This window comes from Pygoscelis adeliae, unplaced genomic scaffold (genome assembly GCF_000699105.1).
Source record: "Pygoscelis adeliae isolate BGI_AS28 unplaced genomic scaffold, ASM69910v1 Scaffold286, whole genome shotgun sequence".
Lineage (NCBI taxonomy): Eukaryota > Metazoa > Chordata > Aves > Sphenisciformes > Spheniscidae > Pygoscelis > Pygoscelis adeliae.
Window position 1 is genome coordinate 6,092,034 of NW_008825076.1, and position 20,354 is coordinate 6,112,387.

The 20,354-nt window shown below is 39.6% G+C and overlaps 1 protein-coding gene across 3 annotated transcripts in view; it reads left to right on the top strand.

The window, feature by feature from the left end:
* GNAS (GNAS complex locus) overlaps positions 1–20,354 on the top strand; it is a 64,299-nt gene that overhangs the window by 26,227 nt on the left and 17,718 nt on the right. Inside the window, exon 1 of one of the 3 annotated variants that reach the window (XM_009326783.1) lies at positions 2,139–2,215. The exons of 1 other annotated variant lie outside the window; for it this stretch is intronic. The gene's annotated coding sequence lies outside the window, so the exon portion shown is untranslated. Of the gene's footprint in view, positions 1–2,138; positions 2,216–20,354 lie in introns of those variants that run through there. One more of the 3 variants, XM_009326782.1, reaches the window with a different exon arrangement.

Below are 20,354 nucleotides of genomic sequence, written 5' to 3' on the forward strand. Positions count from 1 at the left end.
CTCTTTCCTTTTCCCATCCTCAAAAGTTTTTGCTGTGGCGTTAATTAATAGTGTGAGAGAATATGCTAGAAATATATTTTAAAACACTTTTTGTCTGCTGAGGGTTTTGGAAGAGAGGCTGTGAATATCATATTGGTCTCTTGCTCTGTTAATAGGTACAATAGGTACTGGCAGGGTGCTTGTTCTGCAGATAACTCTGTGATTTGTATACATGTGTAGATACCTAAAGCTAAACTTATCTGGCGTTAGTTACGCGTTAGTTAAAGAGTTGCCACCTTGAAAAGTAGTGTTTCCAGCTTTTATTCAAGAGGGACTTTGAAACCCTTTCCATACGGTCATTAATTCAAAGACATGTTTTGAGGATGGGGTCAGATCAGTTGCTTCGAAGAGATGTGTAGGGTTGACCTTTGTTGATTATTTTGGTTGATTATTTGTTAAGTTTTGAGACTTCATAAATCATTTTCCATGTAATAATTAAAATGACCAATATTTTTCAAACAATATATTAGTAAGCAAGATTTCATGTATGCATTCAAAGCCCTGACTCAATGCGCAACCCATTTTGAGTGATTAATCAGTGTTGTTACAGACTTGACACAAAATAATTTACTTGAGAAATTAGTATGTTGCATTGTTACACAAGATCATTAAATGCAGCTACTAACATAGCATTACTACACAATTTTGTTTTTCTTTCGTGATTGTAAAGATTAAGAAAAATTCAATAGCCCGGATTCATCCTTACAGGAACTCTCTTAAAATAGATGGAGTTTCTCCTACTGTGAGTTAATTCATTAACAACAGGTTTCACAAATATCGCTGATTGCATGGATTCCTTGGTGTTCTGCCGAGCAGCCTTTCATCCTTTAAGCGATGCCACACATTCCTGGAGTGAGGGGATCTCACTATTGTAGTAAACACCGTATCAGGCTACTAGTGCAAAGCTGATAAACACACAATTGGTGCATTTACTGCAAGACAGGCCCAATGTTTGACAAGGTTTGACATGTTCAGAAAGTCAGACAAGTGGCAGAGCTACGTGACTGCTGAAAGCTCAAGATTCTTTGGCTTGCCTGCACTGTACGTGGATGTTGCAAATGGTATTGCTCTTTTTTCTGTTTTTTTTTTTTTATTTATTTTATTTTCACTAGGCACAGAATATACTTTTTTATGGTAGGGAAAACGCAACAAGTTCACCCTAAAAAAACACTATTTGCTGCAGGTGAAACTTCTCCTGTAATATCAGTTCCCAAAAAAATATACATACTTTGAGTAAATTTGAAACAGTAAAATAGTAGATCATTGTGTACACAGTAATCCTTAAATCCTCTGTTTTTTGTGAAGACAGCGGTCAGTCTGTGTGTTACAATGAATTACTTAGGACGAGAAGTTAAAATAAGAGGAGGAGTTGTGTTTATGTAAACTCTGGAAGGTTGTCATGCACTTAGGGTGTACTAGACTTCGGTGTTTATTGAGGTTTTACCCATTAATTTAAAAAATGTGCTCAGTTTTACTGTAAAATTCCCATAACTTTATAAAAAAAACAGAGCAAACGTCATCTTGAATTGTTAATATTGGACTTAATGGTATAGTGGTCTTGGATTTCTGTAGTGGTGTAAAAACCATAGCTGTCAAGCGTTGAGAATCAATCAAAGCAACTGTTAAAACTCGTATTAGTTCCTGAGAATTAATTTTTACTCACCCTTTCCTCCTGTGCTTTTGCAACCTCTCTTTGTGCAAACAGAAAAAGCCCTGAATGAGGTTTGTTTTGAGCTGTGATTCGAACAAACAATTCAGGATGAAACAGAAACAAACGGAATAGAAGACTTCCACACGGGCTGGAGCAGCCTTCGCTAGGAATCCCTCCCGCAGGAGGAACATCTGCAGGCACAAAGTAGAGGGCAAGCTATAAATAAATGCTTGAGGAAACGAGAAAGAGTGCGGCGTTGATTGCATCATTTTTGCATTACCTATGTAACCGCCGGATTGTGCCGGGACAGCTGATGCGGGGTGCAGTGCTGGACTGGCTGCGGGGTGCTTGCCGGGGGGTGGGACCCCTCGGGTCTGGCTGCTGCTGTGGAAGCCACAGTAAATGCTGCTCCAGCAGGAAACGGCTTGCTGAAACGGTGTGCTTCTCCAGGCGCTGCGATAGCCGCGCACGTGGAGCAGGTGTGACGGGTATTTTTAGGATTTTGCAGTTTACTCGCCGTGGTGGGTGAGTAGCTGCTGGAACTTTTTGCCTGACCTTGGGATCTGCTGTTTCTGATGTTCGCCGTCAGCAAGCACGACAGCTTTTGGAGCATGGGTTGTTGGTTTTTTTAAATAGGAGCTCTTATCGCTCATGCTGTATTGCTGCAGAAAAGGAACATTTCAAGATTAGATGACAATTAGGAGAATACTTTTATCAAACTAAGACCTAAAAAGATACTGTAAAACCTCATTAAAGACTTGCTTTAAAAAAGGAATTAAAAGCAACAGTGTTCCGAAAGATAGGAACAGTGTATCAGAAAATTTCTGATACAAGGATGAAATGAGGCCAGTACACTTGCTGGTACAATGTGAAAGCGCCAGGTTCGATTCCCAATTATTCCCTGGCCTGAAACACTGCAAATACATCACTGCCGGTCCCAGGGAGAGGGAGCACTCGATGCTGTTGACTTGCATGTTCTCTCCCTCCTTTTCCTCTTCTGTGAACTCCACCGTTTGATGATATACCAAAGCCTTTCCTTCACTGGGGAGTTAAATTTAAATTTCTCTTGTCTGGGTGCTTGCCTGCATTCACAGGTATTGCTGAATTTATTATTTTTGAGAGACCCCTGACAAAGATGTCTGCAGCACATTTGGTATAAATTTACCAGCAGGCTCAAAAGTTTATTGAGACCATGTGCTTGCATGCAGAAAACATGGTCATAAAATCCTTACTTCAGGAGGGGCAGGCTGAAAATTAAAAAACAGATTAAGCTCATATTAGGTGAAGAATTTTATCAAACTGAAGCTGAACTTAAGTATTCTTTAAGTATTTTTTATAGTATGTGACTAAGTCCTAAATAAACTGAAAGAAATTGCTAGCTAATTTTACATTAAGAGTAATTTTGTAGTCAGGATGTCATTGATAGGTTTTGTGATTTGAAATACCATTTTTGAACTGATTACTCTGTAGTATATTACACATTGATTTTGGAGCTGAAACATGTTTCAATCAGTTGTTATAGTTAAATATAATTCTGTGTTATCTGTATTTGTATTGTGGTACACTAATCAAGTCTCTGAGAAGGTTATCCACCAATAAAGCCGAATTGTAATGCATTCATTAGGCAAGCGAGGGGTTTCGGTGGCTGGATGGTAATTTACACTTGAAACATGTTGGCTGCCCAGTAAACTTTCTGTGAAGGCTGTGAAGTGCCTTGGGTACTCTGCAAGGTTCCCCGTCCCCCAAAGGGCTTATGCAAACTGCAGCCGGAGTAAAACCGAGCGGAGGGCTATTTTTAGCAGGGCTGTTGCAGCTGGGGGAGGGAAGGAGCCTTGGGTCCTGGAGGAGGGTCTGCCAAAGGAATGTGGTGCTGGTGGGAGCCGCGTCCAGCCCGGTTCAGGTGGCCTGTATCATCTTTGCCGAGAGATTCATGGTTTTACAATTTAAAAAAAAACCCAAAACCTTCTGAAGCCTAGGTAATTTTTATAAATAAATGAAAACAGCAATATACATGCAAAATCCCCACAAATTATGTTCATTTGCCATTTTTGTTCATACGTTGCCAATGTTGGTAATACTTGCAAAGTTGCTGAAGACCGTGTCTGGAACACACTGTCCACCATTTTTGCTGTTAAGGCATCTCAGTTAGATTTTAATTACTCATTTGTGATGTTATAAAATCAGGGACAGTGTGGAAAAGTTAGGCATCTTGAAGCTTCGTACCTGGCAAGGCAATCTTCTTAGATTAGTGTGTGGCTGTTCTCTGGATATTCTTTCAGCAAATTGAGTCTCAAGAGTGAACTAATCTTGCTCGAGTCTACTGATGGTTATTTTATTTTGGTCTTTTCATTAGCTCTGCCTATCGGCACGCGTGCCATGAAGAACAGATTTTGCAGTTACGGTGTACAGTCTCAGTTCTTTTCTTGGTTCAGCCTGAATGGCTTCTCCTCACAGTTTCTGCTGGAGGACTTCACTGTTCACCTCTGTTCCACGGAGCTGAACTGCTTCAGGATCCACACGTTTTGTTATCAAAGGCCACACTGGGGTGAAACTTAGTTTCCCCATTTGTAAATTGGTGTTGTGATACATCTCATCTTCAAGAAAAATATAAAAGCTCACATCTGCAAAAACTCTAGGGTGATTTGGGATAGTGTGAGGTTTTAAATGAAATCAGATGAGTGAAGGATTTTATTGTTCAATCTTCCATGGTACTAATGCCAAGAAGTATTGCAGCGTCATCCAGAATCTTGACACGGTGAAGTGGTTTTGTAGAAGGGGTGAGAGGATGGATTTAGAGAATCATCTCTTGTCTTACCAGCATAGATGATATATTCCCCAAATGGGCATTCCAGACTCTAGGATCCTGCTATGTCACATTAAAATGTAGATATTAGTATGTTATCTGTGTATTTTCAATGCTAACTCTAATTCTCTACCCCTGTTGTTAAAAGTTTGTTTCAAAAATAAAGCATGCAGTACGTATGAAGTGTGGAATAGTCTTATGTCAGGTTACAAGTATAACATATACTCATTATTGTCACAGTGTGTTATCAAGGGAACCAGTAGTTAAAATATCTAGTTTTAAAGATCTATTTGGAGAAGAACATGTCAGATTATAACTCACTTTATTGTGATTTATGTGGCTCGTTCAGTAAATTCGCAAATATCGATATGCTCCGTGTTGTGAATTCCTCTGCACTCTTTCAGAGCTCTTGGCTAGGTGAAATTCTTGACCCTTCACCATTGCCTCTGGAGGACTCCACCGTCCACCTCTCCTCCACAGAGCTGAACTACTCTTAAGATCCAAGCGGTTTGTTATCATTTATCGTTTTCATCAGCTCTCTTCAGACATTATGAGCTCCATTTCTGTTTTCCTCTCCACCTTCTCCACGCGCGGGCGGGTTGGAAATTGTGCAGCTGTGCGGAGGCATTCCCTGCTCATAAGGAGGGTGACTGGGGAACAGGCAGGGAAAAACAGGGCAAGGCAGGACTGGACAGGTCAAAGCAGAACTGCTTTCATTAAACTTAAAAAACAACAAAACAAACAAACAAACAAAAACCCAGTCAAAAAAACCCCAACCAAACCCTGAGCCTTGGCCCTCAACCAATTTTCAGGATCAGAAAGGTGTTGAGCCATTTCCCAGTTTCAATCTGATTGGAGCCAAGCCTTACCAGACGCTTGGGAAGCCATAGGTCCACTGCTGCTAAATTGCTTCTTGTTTTGAAAGATAATTAGGAACTTTATTTAAAAATAGTAACTTCAGTGTTCAGTCCATTAAATTTGTCACCAAGGTATTTTCATTAGACTCCCAACTGTTTTCTTATTGGAATTGTGAAGAACTAAAAATAGGTAGGATTTCTGCTGTTCTGTGCAGAGGCTGGTACCTCCATTTCAGCTCTGACTTTCCCTAATGATGTGAAATGTGTTTGTTTCCCTCAGAGCTTTCTTCTGGGCTGTATTTGAGAAGGTCCTGCTAATTATGCCAAAATTGTGCGCTGTGGTTTTCTGATAAAGTCACGTGGCTGTAAAGAATATGAAACTGATTTCCTTCAAGACAAGTCTTAGAAATGAAAGAGTAGTGCCACACCCAGTACATTTTTCTTTTTTCACCAGTCTGTAAGAGATGTTTGTAATAATTCAACAAATACCTTTTAAAAACAAACAACGCTTAACAAACATGGGTTTGTTACTATTATTATGAGAGGTGCGATTCACCCTCTCAGTTCAGTTCTCATGAGCAGTCCCTTTGTTGTGCATAATTGAGATCACAGTGTAGATTGTGAGATAAAGTGATAATTACCATGTTTATATTGTATGAAACATGGTGGTTTTTTGAAACAAAACTCTCTAATTACCAGAATCCGTACAAGCCTATGCTGCTTTTATACATCGGTGGATTACAGGGCAAATTGGGTTGTAGTATCCATGTTTAAGTAGTGTATCTTTTAAATTCTGAAATGTTTCACATTTATTCCTAACATCCATACCACAAAGCACCATAATGGATTAACAATGGACATGCAGAAAACAAACAGATTTTTACTCTACAGAGTTAGACACATATATGTCTATGTAAATGTCTGGCAGTTTCCCTGCATATTTACTTAGAAATCAGTAATACATTAGAAAAGTTGCATTTTTCAATTGCGATGTTAGTTGAAGATTTTTTTTTTTCTTCCTTGAGATACCTTTTGACTCTAACTCCATTAAGTATCGGCAGCTTACACTGATAAAAATGAATATAGGTAACAGGAGGAAGTTCTACTGCAGAGCAGTGTGGGGCTTGGGTGGCTGGGGTTTTTTTCCTTTTTAAAGTCTTGGTGTTTGGAGCCACAATCAAGAAAGTCAGTGACCCGAGTCTAAATTATATTGACCTTTATTTTTTTTTCTTCCCCATTCTGTTGTCTTTAAGCAAAGAAACAGAAAATTGTTAAGATGTGTTAATAAATCATAGGTCTCTTGACTGGAAGTGGGTTCATTCCAAGGAGGAAATTTTTCTTTCTTAATTAAAATGAAGGATATGCTTATCTGCAGAAGTACTCCAATGATGTTCCCTTAAAACCTGTATTTAGATGCAGAGTATAATTCTGGCATGGTTTATTAGCGTCTCAGATCTTTTTTAATTTTCTCATCTGCTTGTTGGCAGTCTGTTCCTTGGACTTCCTGTGCATGTGCATTTCTACAAAGAAGATAACTGTAGTTTTACAAGCTGAAGCCATAGGATCTAAATGTGGGTGGGATGGGGTGACGGAAAAGTGCCATATTGAGAGCTCTGCACCTGCCGCTAGTTTTGAGCATCACAATCAATACAGGGCAGCTAGTGTGTTCAAGATGCTGCAAAAATGTCTTAGGCTGGAAAACGTAGAAGAAAACAGAGAATGCCTATATTTAGTAGTTGAGTATTAACAACTTCTGTGTAATACATCAGTTGCTGCGCTTAGGCACCCTTTTTTGTGGTGAATCTAATAATTTGCTGCTGAGTAGAGGAAGTGGAGTTAAAATACTGTAGTGTGATAAAAGCTGTGTTTCACATATGGTTATAATGTTCATAGACTGTGTATGTATAAGCACCTGATACGGTGTTAAGTAATGTAAGAACACCCCTCCTTTTCACCAGAACCACTGAGCTTTCTCTCCAGACTTTCTCCCTATCTGACCCATCTGATCTGAGTCTCTTCCACCTTGCAGTGTTTGCTGCTGTTCTTAGTGTAAACCATGATCCGGAAGCTCTAATTATAGTAATGCAGAACAAATGGAAATCCTGGAATTGTCTTCAGCACTCTTAAATCACATAGTTTCTAGTTACAGGTATCAGAGCAATAGGTGAGCCAGTCCAGGCTACCGCTGGGTCACAATCATTCCACTAGAGCTGCTGCGTGCCTCTGCTTCCTAGCACAGCTTTGAATTGCACATTTATTACCAGATCTGTGGGCTATGAATGTCAGATGCCCACCGAGTTTTAGGCACATATTTGAACCAAGACTGCAACGCTGAAGGGTGCTGTACATCCTTTAGTGCTTCTTTGCAGTAAGACGTTATAAGAGGGTTGCTGGGTTTATGTCTTTGTGCAAAATAAAAGACTCGGATATTGAGCACAGCTTTGTAAGGGCGGCCAAAGCCCCAGCTGGGTTCATAACCCCTTAATGTATGTTGATGTGGGAATATGCACTACATTTGGGGAAGAGAAATACCTTCGTGGACCCCTTCTCATCTTTCCCACTGTAGCAATTCTACCCATGATTTTTAGTGGCTGTTTTAGTTCAGTTCTTCTCCTGAGACTGTTTAAATGTTCTTTTCATGTAGAAGAGGAAATTTTTAATCTGTTAATATTGAGGTTTAGGGTTTCAGCCATTTAAAATGCAAACATGAGACAGTGCCCTCTGCAGACAAAGAGATGGTCAAGTTGTGTGTGTCCTCTGCGGGAATCTTACGGCTTTTAGTCATTCAGTGGAATTTGGAAATTTGAATGGAACTTGAATGCACACCTTGGGCTCTCCAGCTTGGCTTTTCTTTCCGTCAGATTCCCTGCTGTCTGGTTGTGATTGAGTGTGCGGGGGTGGGGAGTCCACCCACTTGTGCAAAAATGAGTTGTTATTCATAGCTTTGTGATACTTTATTTTCAGTGTAATAAAATAAAAAAGCATAAACCAGCATCACTGGAGTTTCAGAATTAATGCCTGCTGAGATGAAATTATTTTCCACCTCTCAAGTGTGTTTGTTTCACACTACCTGCATAGGTAGAGCTCACCGCAGCATTTTGTACTTGCTTCACAACCATAATGGCTAGAATCTTTCTTTCTCCTTCTCCCCATCCCCTGAGGAAACGGGGGCTAAAGTTAAGGTTTCTAGAGAACGTGGCAGTAATTTAAATTTAGCAGAGTTTTGTACGGTATACCTTGGCGCAGAGGTTCTCTTCAACCTCGGTAGAAGGGTGGTTTGTGGTCAAGGCTCTGGCACTGCCTGGGAGCACAGAGACCCATGTCAGAAGAGAAGGATGGGGCTGTGGGAGAAGACTCCCTGCCCAGGCTTTCTCAGTCCTTGGCCTCTGTGTAAAGTCTGCCGACAAGGAGGCCAGTGAGGATGCTGAGACTGCAAGGGTGGTGCGTATGTGTCACCTTTAGTACCTCCTGAATCTTAATATTCTCCTGAGTACAAGGTTCCATTTCAAGATAGAGCTATCCGTTCTGCTGTTGAGGGTTTTTAAGTTATAATGCTGAAATAATTATGTTCTGTGAATAATATATTTAGTAATTGTTTAGGTAATTACAACACTTTTATATAACTGTAATAAATAGAGTCAATAAAGCTAGTTTAAAAGAATTAATTCCACCTGAAGCAGCTGCATTATCACTTCCTCATTGTAACATTGTCTTAAGCTAGTTAGAGAAAAAGGGATTTTAAAAGTCCTTCCAAAATTTCCCCTTGCCTCCTTTTTCCTGTGCACTCACCCAACAACTCTTTCTCACACATGCACATCCATCACCCACACACATCTCTGCACGCTTACTCCAGTCCTATCTCAGTTCCATGTTTTGCAGCACCTGACTGCTCGTCTGTGAGTCAGGGAACTGCGATGGAAAACCTCTCTGTGCCGAAACCAGCAGACGCGACTCTTGGCTGAGAGAGGAAACAGGCTAAGGTTGTGCCTTGTCAGGGATTTTACTCTTCCTGTGCACACTTCATTCTAAATTCTCTGTCACTTTAACCTTAAAAGCACGCAGCTTAGAAAGTCCACGTTTAAAAATACATTTTGCGAATGTTAAAATATGTTTTGCAAATATGAAGTATATCCTACTGTCTGTTTTACAGACGTTTGAATGATTAGAGCTTTTAATACTATTTTTCAGGTCTTTTATAGCCAGTCTTCTGTTTTGAGACATGAGATTTAGAGGAGTTCATATTTTTATAATGATTAAAATTCTGCTTCAGGATAAGTTGAGTCAAGTTAGCAGGTCAGTGGGGAAGAGCCAAAATATTTTATTTAAAAGATTCTAAAATGGCATATCATGTCGCTTGCTAAATTAGTGCTGTTTGTGAGCCTTTGTAAAGCCACGGTGTTCTGTGAGGTGTCCATTTTAACTGTAAACTTAAAAGTACTAAATATTCAAATGCAGTTTGGGGAAATATTCCATTGTCAATGACTATGTATTGACATTATCACAAACAGCATGTGAGTAAGCGAAGGTGGAGGGTCTGTATTAGATTTTCCTTTTAAGAGTAGCGAAAATCTAAGCAAAGAGCAAAATCATGAAACTGGATGACTGACAGTTCTTTTTGTTTGATGTGTTAAATTTCTGTGAGCATAAGAGAGGGCTGCACTTTTTCAGAAACATGGTCGCTCTCTGTGAATGGCTTTCCCACAGAAGTAGTATGTTCACCTTTATTGTTTGCCTTTGAATTTGGCTTCAAGCTTGGTTTCTTGCTCCTTTTATCTGCATGAATGTAATGTGTACCAGGGAGAGACAAGCACTTAAATTTGACTACTTCATTTTATTGTATGGCAAAAGAACACAGAAACAGATATTTGCAGGCAATGCTTTTCACAGTAGCTAAAGATTAGTGTCACTGTACTGCTCAAAATTAACAGCATAGAATTGCTATTGTAGCTCCATATCACTTGCTTGTTTTAAAATGAATTTTAAGTATGTCTGGTATTAAATTTCATGATCAAGCAAATGTTTTCAAGAAAAAAGAATTAACTTTATATTATAACTCACTTCAGAACAAGAGGTGTGCTCTTTACAGATGCTTTTAATACTAGATGCCAGGTTGTGTGCCTCCTTTTACAGAGGCCTGGAGTTGTTTTTCCCAAGCTGGAAAAAGAATGTTTAAAATAAAAGGCGGGGGGGGGGGGGGGAGTCTCTGGTCTCTGTGCAAAGCAAAAACTGAAATGTGAGCTGCTGTGAGCTGTTTGAACTGTCAGCTCCCGAACAGGTATTGACAGGTAGTCCTGTGAAGACACTGACTGCCGTTCCAGTCCTGAGTGCCTGCAGCAAGCATCACGTGTGACACTGGCATAAAAGAAATGAAACATTTGAGCATCCTGTGAGCAGGATAACAGTCAAAATTACTGCCTTTTTGCAAAAGAACCTAACTTCCTAAAATACCGAACAAAAATCTCAGTTGGGATGGCACCTAAGTAGGCAAAATTCCAGCGCTGGATTTATATTCTTGCATGTTAAATACACATGAACTATTTCTCTGAATTCCTTTGTACAAGTGTATTTAAACAAGGCAGTGAAGTCCTCCCTGCCACCCGGCTCAAAACCCGGCAGCGGTTTGTCCTCCCATTGTTTTGGGCTCATCTGGGGTCTGATTCCTTCCCTGAGCTATTACTGCTTCCCTAGTTCCTGCGGAAACTCAGTCCTGGGATCAAAATTCCTTTTCTGTCAAACTCAGTCCTGGGATCAAAATTCCTTTTCTGTCACGTGAGATCATGTCAGCTCCACCTACCTCCGTCTCTAAAATTTCTGTTAAAAATGATGTTGCCCATTTTTCAGATAGCAGCTGGGGAAGTGCCTGGTTCTGTATTCTCAGTGTTTGGGGTTTAGGTTATACAAGCCACACACGAGCTGAAAAATGTGGGAACTGCCTGAACCTTTGATTTGTCCATTTTTGCAGATAGCTCTGTTTCTTCAAATTATGGAAACTAGTATTAGTTTATTAATTATTTTATCATCTGAAAGGCGTGTTGCAAATACCAATAAGTAATGCTTATAAAGCATTTTGTGGCTGTCATAGTAGTTTTAGTCCTACCTCAGATCTAGCTCTTTGGTTGTCTTTTTTTTTTTTTTTTTTACTTTCTGGCTGTGTTTTTTGGTCCCAGGCATTGAGGGAATACGCTTTTATTAACATTTTAAATTATTAACACAATTTTTATTTTATGTATTAGTGATGTCATTAATTTTGTCAGAATAATGCAATTTTAAAATTAGATGTACGTGATGGTCTTTATCAACTGAAAGCAATTCTACTGATTTGATGGCACTGGAGGGAGCTAAAGACCGTGAGGACAAGGTTCATATAAATACTTTGTTGAAACACAATGAAAGGATATCCCATTAGGTTCACCTGTTCTAATTGCTCAGAGCAGCCTACAGTAGGGCACATATACTTATGTACATATATATATATGTATATATACTTATGCATAGGTTGTTGCCATATTAAAAATGACATCTGAAATTGAAGCAAGCATTTGTTGATTTGAACTCAAGATGTTGGGGGGGTTTCAAACAAATTTATATTCTGTAGAGGCACTCTGTAATTCCATTAAAAATTATTCATATTGATTTTTGCCTAAATGACTTTGCTTAAACAGTCTCCTTAGTCTAAGTTAGCAGCAAGTATTCTTAAACCTGCCTAAGATGATCCCTATTGCACCCGATTGATTTAAATAGACTTTGAAAAATTATTACATTTCAAGTTTTCCTCCAAGTTCAGCCACCCACAGGGCAGAGGAGTGATGCAGTCAGTCATGCAGTTATGTTGGTTTCTTCTGCTGTATGTAAGGTCTGTGATTTTAGCTTGCAATTAAAAACAGCTTACAACAGAAAAATCCCTGGCCTTGTTCGTAGATACAGACCTTTTTCTACCTTCCAGAAAACAGGGAGGACAAAAGATATATTAAGAATATGGATATTTAAGGGGGGGGCAGGGTGGGAGGGAAGTTCACAATCAGCCATACTTGAGTTCTCACTAGTCCAGCTTTATGGCTTTATAGATAGTAAAGACCACGGAAACAATTTTTTCTTTTCTTACAATTAAGTATTAGATTTCAGCTTTTCATTCCTTGTGTAAAATTAAAAATTGTGATCTTTAGTGTACGGAGGCTCTTGTTGAAATAACTGAAAAAGATACCAAACTTGATGGAGTACCTAGGAGTTTGATTCTTCAAGATGACAGTCTTTGAGAGTCACAGGAGGTTAAAACCATTTCAAGCGTCAGGAAAGACAGAAATTGCAGCCCGTAAGTCACAGAACAGCCCAGGAGTGCCGGCTGTCACATCAACTCTCCCATTCACTGTGCCCGATTCCCACCCTCACGTCCGGGGTTTGATTTCCCTGGGACCTCTCCAGGCCCAGCGTACCACTTGCCTTTCATTCTGCTTCCAGCAACGCATGAATTGTTTAGAGATGGCTGATATTTTGATTTCTGATTAATTCACTTCTTTTTTTTATTTTAAACACTGATTCATTAATAGGGAGAAGTAAAAATGAAGCCAGGCAAACAAAATTGTTTTAAAGTGTAGAGAAGAGATAACGTCCCATATCTAAAGCAATAGATCTGATGGTGTTTTGCAAGAGGCAGAATCATTAGTTAGATCCGAGTCTCTGGTGTGTTTGGCCCACCAAAATTCAGGAAGAAAAGTTGGAGAAGAGGGGCAGAAAGCAAAGTGAAGTGAGAAACTTTGTTACGTGAACGTTTAATTGCTTCACCTTTTCCCATGTTTTTTGTCTTCTTTTGCAGCCTACTTAAAAGAAAAAACAGACAGAAAAAGTTCATAGGGGGTGCGCCATGTTCCTCCCCACTCATTCACACCGTGTTCCCGCCCCAGGCTTGCCCTGGGATCAGATCATGACATAGTGATCTCATCCATACCGTTACCTTTCATTTCTGTACCCAACCTTGGCCTTGCATCAGCTTACGTTTCTTCCTGGCATGGCAAAGTAATTTTCTGGGGCGGGGTAAGAGGCTGTTCTGAAGTTATTTGACATATACAGGCTTGTATTGTGGAGTGAGCCTCGGAGGCACGCAGTAGTGAGTTGGTTTTAATCGGTCTGTTTTGGTAGTTGTGAGAGTGTGAGAATACCTTCGTGCAAGTTCGCAAATAGGAGCGAAGGCAGCTGGAGCAGCCTCAAGTGTTTGGGGTTTGTGTCAGTTATCGGTGCGGAGAAGCTGTGTCAGACAGGTTTCATTTGAAAACTGGTAGTCGAGTACGGTCACAGGCAGGTGGCTGTCATGTTCAGGATAAAATGTGCCCCCCGGTCAGTGGGAAGCATAAAGGAGCACAAACGATCTGCCTGGGGAAGGCATCCCTCCAAAGCCATCGCTGGAGGAGCAGGGATCCGTAAGCAGCATCGGGTCAGGGTGAAGAGTTAATGGCAGAGGGGATCTGGCAGGCTTTGTCTACGCAGGCGTCCTGGGGGTGCTGTGGAGGCCCTTCCAACGAAGGACTGGAGTGTTGGCCAGGTTTGGGTTACCTTGTAGAGTTTTCTGCTTTACAGCCCTCTCCCTCTCACGATTCTCCTGGACAAACCCAGAAAGTTTGTTCATTATATGAGCCAGGAAGGGCTATCTCCTAACAATTTATGAATTGCTTTTTTAAGGAAGAAAAAAAAAATGTATATAGTTCTTTTTTATATAATTTAAATCAAAACTTGCAGTTGATTATAGGCTCTTAAACTGACTTGGAGTATCTTTATAAAAACCAATAAACCCTGAATTGCACTGCATTGCATGTTATAAAGTACATTTTCCAAAATACTGTGAAAACTGCCGTTTCCTGAAACGTACATTGTTCAGATGGCAAATGAGCAAACTGGATGTGGTAAAAGGAAGGGGGAAGGGGAGGGAAGTTTACATACAGCTTTAATCCTGGATGGAAGTTACTCTACAATTTTTAGAAATGAAAATATCCATATAGGGACCTAAAGGAATCCTGTGGGCTGATGGTGCAGTTTGTGTGGAGCATGTGCACGGTGCCTTTATGGCATACAGAAGATATTTTATTGTGGCTTAAATGCTTATTTTAGTTGCAGTTTTTTGATTACCATCTGTAGTCTCTATTGGTTTTTGATAGAGCAACTAAGCTTTTATATTTTGGGAGTGGTGTTCACTGTGTTATATCACTCTGAGTACTATTTCCAGTGTCTGTGAAATAGCAAAGTCTTACAACTTCAGTCTGATTCCTGAACTGTTGCTTTCGTATGCTGTAGAAAATAGTGAATCTCCTGATTATACAAATGTCTTCTGTTGGGTAATATTGACAAATATACTGAATAACATTTTTGACATAACATTCTGTTCCCACACAGATAATTTGGATGTAATTGAATGGGTTGATCAAGAGTCTGTGCTAAAAATACGACATTTTCTCACCCACTAAGTGAAAGAAAATGCTTGCTCAAAAGGCAGTTTTGTCAAGCAGAGCCGTTGCAAAGTGGGCTGGGTTATGCCGCAACTACTGATTCTGCCTTCCACCTCTGAAGGCACGGCTCAGGTCTGGCCTGAGTTGCAGACACAGCGGGTTTGTAGCCTTGGCGTAGTCCACGGCCGTAGTTTTGTCCCTGGTGAGGGTCCAAAGCGACGATGTTGAGGGTGAGGAGGAGAGCAGCCATCGCTGCAGCCTGGCAGAGGGGCCTGGGGAACCTCGTCTCGTACTAGGCTCGTGGAGGCACTGAGCAGCCTGTGAATGATTACCACTGGAGCAAAGAGCTCCAGCCCCTGCAGGATCCCATCCAGGATGCCTGTCAGACTCGCAGGAGCGCTTAAATACACTGGAGCCAAAAATGTACAGAAATAGTTAGAGGGGGAAGTTTTGAAGATCTCTTTTCTTCTGTTTTTCCTTATTTTAATGGTCTCCTGGGCAAAAGACTGCATTGTTACAGTTTCAAAAGTGGTATGGTTTTGCTGCAGACTAGGGGAAAAGAAAGAAAAATAGACCTTAGAGAAAGACTGACTGTTTAGTATGCAATAAAGTAACTTTTATACTTTTCCCAGTCTCCTATCAAATAAATCTCATGCTAACAAGCAATCAAAACCGTTTCTCTGCCCACCGCTCCGCACAAGCCGAGCCACATTGTACCTTTCCAGCCTTTGAAACTGCCTGTGCCTATTTTTATTTGTCAGGCCGGGGCTGGGCTGGCCCCATTCCAGATGTGTCTCACAAGATTTGGTGCTGATGAGCTATTTATAGCACTGTGGTTCCATTGTCATGGCAACCGTGCTAGAGGCCAAGGCGGCTGGGAGCTATTTCTGGACTTGTGCTGTAATGTAAAACTGATTGGGAAAGTTAGTGCATCCTCTAAGCCAGACTAACTTTAGACAGGCAGAGAAAAAAAAAAGAAGAGAGACAACTACAACCTCTTTTTCTTTTTCTCCTACCTTTTCCCCATTTTTCTTTTCTATCGCTAGCAGTTTTTGAAGGGATGGTTTGCCTTCTGCTGGATTTGTCTGAAATTAATTCACGGCCTCATGGCCTCCCGGTGGATTACGCTTTTTTAATTATGCAGTTTAGGAAGCAGGGTGCGTAACCAGCCTTGTTTTTAGGGCAAGGTTTGTATTTCATGGCAACACAAAAATAAGGGGGCTTTGCTGGCTGGCTGCTGGGGTATGTTCAGGGGTTTTTGCAATAGTTGCAGTTCTTTAGACCCCGTAGTTTTAATATTCTGTTTTTTTGTGTGTGCTTCATGTTCTCCACACCATATAAGGAACTGTAACCTTGATTACCACAAGATGATTCCAAATATATGGAGTCATACTTTTCAGCTTTCTCATTATTTGCTTCAAAATTAGACCCATGGTGCCCCTCCGCCTCCAAGTGGCTGGAATGCTGCGAGGTTCTTCTGTAATTACAGCTGGGGCCGCTCTCAGAATCACTTTTCTGGGATATGTACGCATTAATACAAGCTATAATTAAATGCTGAGCTTTAGACTGTTTTTAAATCTTTTTGTGTGACTTGCTACTTTGATAAGGAAATCATAATAACCGGTTGACTTGAAATGGGAAATAAAAAAAATATTTGCAGCTTCTTGGGGAAGTTTTCTAAAGAGTTGTCTTTTGAGTTACTTCTGTTCAAGTCTTACACTACATTTTGAAGTTCATTTCCAATATAAATCTGGTTTTGAATGGGGTCCTTATGTTTGAGAACTGACATGCAGAGTTTCATTTCAGGAGCATCGTGAGATGTTCTTACATGCAATATAGTGCTCTCATAATTATACCAATAATATTTGTTACAGTACTGTCTCTATGTGCCTGTCTCTAAAGGTGCTTTTTTTTGTTCTTCTTAACTTTCTTTGTGAAGTAGTTAAAGTAATTGCAAAGGTTTTGATGGATTTTTTTTTCTCTCCCCTTACCTAGTTTTGTTTATGGGGGGGAAAGAGCTGTGCCGTTCTGAATATTTTTAAATCGTTCAGTAACATGTTTGTGGCATGTCTTCTGTGACCACCTTAACAGTAAAAACTCCACCTTTGCAAATCATAGAAAATATCAGCATATCTTTAAAAACAAACAAACAAAAAGTCTACTAATGTCCCAATTCTAATTTTTAACTTCATTTTGAGGAAAAACATGACAAGTTCGGTTTCATGTACTGTCCATGTTTGCAGGATACCATAAATACTAGCAGATTGAATGTTTGGTTATTTTATTTGCATGGTTCCTATAACTTTGCCTGCTTTTCTGCTTCTCTTGCAAAATAAACTAGCTGAAATGTGGAAGAAATCTTTATCACCCGTTTAAGGAACAGGATTTTCCCCCCCTCAACATCCTGCTTGCTCCCAAGAACAGCAGAAACGGACAGACTTGAGGGACGGTCGATGTGCACACGCATGCTTGCAACTGAAAATAACCCCGGTGCCCTGGGGTTATTGTCAGTGTATTGGCCCGCATGGGAAGCCGTGGTTTTGACACTGTAACAGACCTGGCTTTTCAGGGTTTGGAAAACCCTTCTGTATTAACGTGTTTTTAAACTGTGTTAAAGTTGCAGTACATCCATCATATATTTCTCAGCTCAAATACCCTTTTAAAGAGAGTATTCTATCTTTGTAGTAATCCTGTGACTCTGGCTTCAGCATAGACAAAATAGCTAAAGAAAGAATTTATCAAATAGTTAACTGTTTAGCTTTTAGAAAGCTGTTGCTGAATAACATAAAGGATTATGGCAAGGACTAAAAAGGGAGTAAAGTAGGAGTAAAGCATGATCTGTTCTGAGAAATAAAAAATACACTCTTGTTTATAAATACTATGGAGTTAAATTTCAGCTTAAAACTACTTTAGGGAGCTTTGAGTTAGTTTTGTAGCCCTGATAGGGTACAGATAAATAAATACAAATCTGTTGGGCATTTGCACAGTTCGGTCTTTAGGAAGATCAGTAAACAAATATTAATTTATTTTCGGACATAGAAATCTGAATTGTAAAGACTGTTTTAGAGGTGATCAGGGTAAATACAACTTTAGTTCTCAGTAAAATCTTGATAATTCTTAGTAATATTCTGGTTAATTCTTGGTAGTATCTTGATAAAAACACATTGACTCAGGGGAAATGAAAATTCCATTTCCACTGACTCAAGGGACTCTGGGCAATTAACTTACTCCCTATGTGCCTACCTTTAAAATAAGGTTAATGTAAGGTGTGCATTTCAGGATGCGATGGTAGAGGCAGGAAATGCAGCATGAATGAAGGCAGGCAGTTGTGAGTATGATTTACTGTGTGTAAAATACCTTGAGGCTCTCAGAGGCAAGAAACTTCACAAATACGGAGTTCCAGTACTACTGTTGAGGGTTATAAACAAATGCTGTATTTAGTTGGGATTGAAATTTTGAATTCTTGATTTGCAGTGTCTTACTGACACTAAAGATGAGATCTTAATATGTCTTTTAAGAGGGACATTTTGTATACCAATTCAGGTTATGACTTGACAAAAAAAAAAGTCTGATGGAAGTAAAGCTCTTCAAATATAGGTGTGTTGTCAGTTTGAAGAGACCTTTCCAGTGTTGTTCTAGACTGAAAACAAAAGCTCTTCTTCACAAAGAAAAAAAAAAAATTCTTGCCTGCCAACCATTTTGTCAGATCACAAAGAGTAAAATTTCAAGTTACTGTTTATTGAAAAGACTGTCAGGAAATGCTCAAGGAAAGGCAGTCTGATTCCCCCCTCCCCGTTCTTCCCAAAACGGTGAAGTTGTGTTGTTTCTCAAGGTGGAAGATTTAATGTGCTATATGCCTTTTCAGTGGGGAAAAATGAGTGCAGGCTGCAGTTCTTAGTCTGGCAGCAGCATTGTTCATTCAGGAAATTCCCCCCACATAGGGATAAAACAGCTCGCTCTGTATGAAAGAACTCCAGAATAAATCAGTAACTGGCATATATCTTGATCTGAAAATTGGGGCATGGTTTTGACATAACAGGCTTATTAAAAATTTGGAAAGACTTGGGGATACGTGTATGACTTAATTACTTTGACCTGCAGGAGTTAAGGAAAGCTTCTGTGTACCTCTGTATGAAGTCTGCCTCCTAAGCGCACCCCTTAAAATTAAAGACACTTGATTCTTCACAAAGATCTGTTTAAAACATTTCACGTGTTTTTCCTTCCCCAAGCTGAAGAAAGGGACCCAAAAATAAAGCACATTTTTTATTTCAGATTGTTTTAAATTTTTATTAATACCTTTCATTTTAATATCTCAGGGACACATCTACTGCTGTCCTAGAGATGATGCTTCTCCAGTGTTGCTGACTACAAATGACCTAAAGCCTGCTTTTTTTTTTTTATGTGTCATAGCAGTATCAATGTTTTATAACACAGGCAAAAGTGCCTTATACCAAGTGACAGTATTTTGCAGAGCAATAACTGATCCTGTTATTTAGTCATGTCCAGAATATGGCCCTAAGTGAGAATTGGCAGTGATGCTGAATGAATGATTTGCTTTCTGGAAAATAGCTTTCCCATATAATCTCTGGGAAAATTTTACAGAAGAAAAAAAAAACTGACTTTGTAACTTGGTGCAAGACTTGCTCACAGTATAAAATTTGGTTTCGTGCTTTGACGGTTTTATTTGAATTATTTCACCAAGGTCACTTTTCTTTCTCCCTGTGAAATTCATTGCTGACATAGTAGATGGGCATATCTCCAGCAGACTTAGAACAATCTATAACAGCAGTGAATTCAGCACACAAAGTAGAACTGAAGTGGCCTCGCTTGTGTTTTGGGTAGAGCATAACAAGAATTAAAAATAGAAATTAATGATGGTGAATTTGTTTTATATTTTGAATTAGGCTTTGTTCTCATCTGACTTGATTATTAGTTTAATTTACTGGATAAATTATTTGGTCTTGACTAACATTGACTTAGAAGCCTCTGAACATAGTGTATTGATCTTTTCTGAACTCTCACGCTCCCACTGTTGCTCCTTATTTTAGATGTATCAGAGTAGATCGAATTTCTGCTACTCTTTTCTCCTTACAGACACATTTATTTTTCAGTTGACAGCTGAAAGAATAATCCCCTTTCCTTTTGTTTGAGCAAAAAATCAAACTGTTTTTTAATGTCTTTAGCCCTTTCTAAAGTTGCTAGAGCAGACTTTTATGAAAAGGCACATGCACAGGAGGAAATCCTCATTTAACATATTGCTTTGCTCCATTTTCCCTAAAATGCCCCTGGAAGCAGGGTAGGTTTTCTGGTAACTATCATACAGTGAAAGACTTTCTTCTTGAACGAGTATTGTTACGAGTATCAGATGTTACTGAATGTTGGAACTTGTTTTGGGGGGAAGAAGAAATGTTTATTCCATTCCAACTTGTTTTACCTGGCATGAACATTGCTATTGGAATTCATCTCAAGTACAGTACTGCTGCTCCTATGTGGCTGCTGTTTTTCAAGGAAATCATAGGCCTAAAAATAGTCTGCATAAACAACAGTAAGAGGTTTGTACTTTCAGTTCCAGG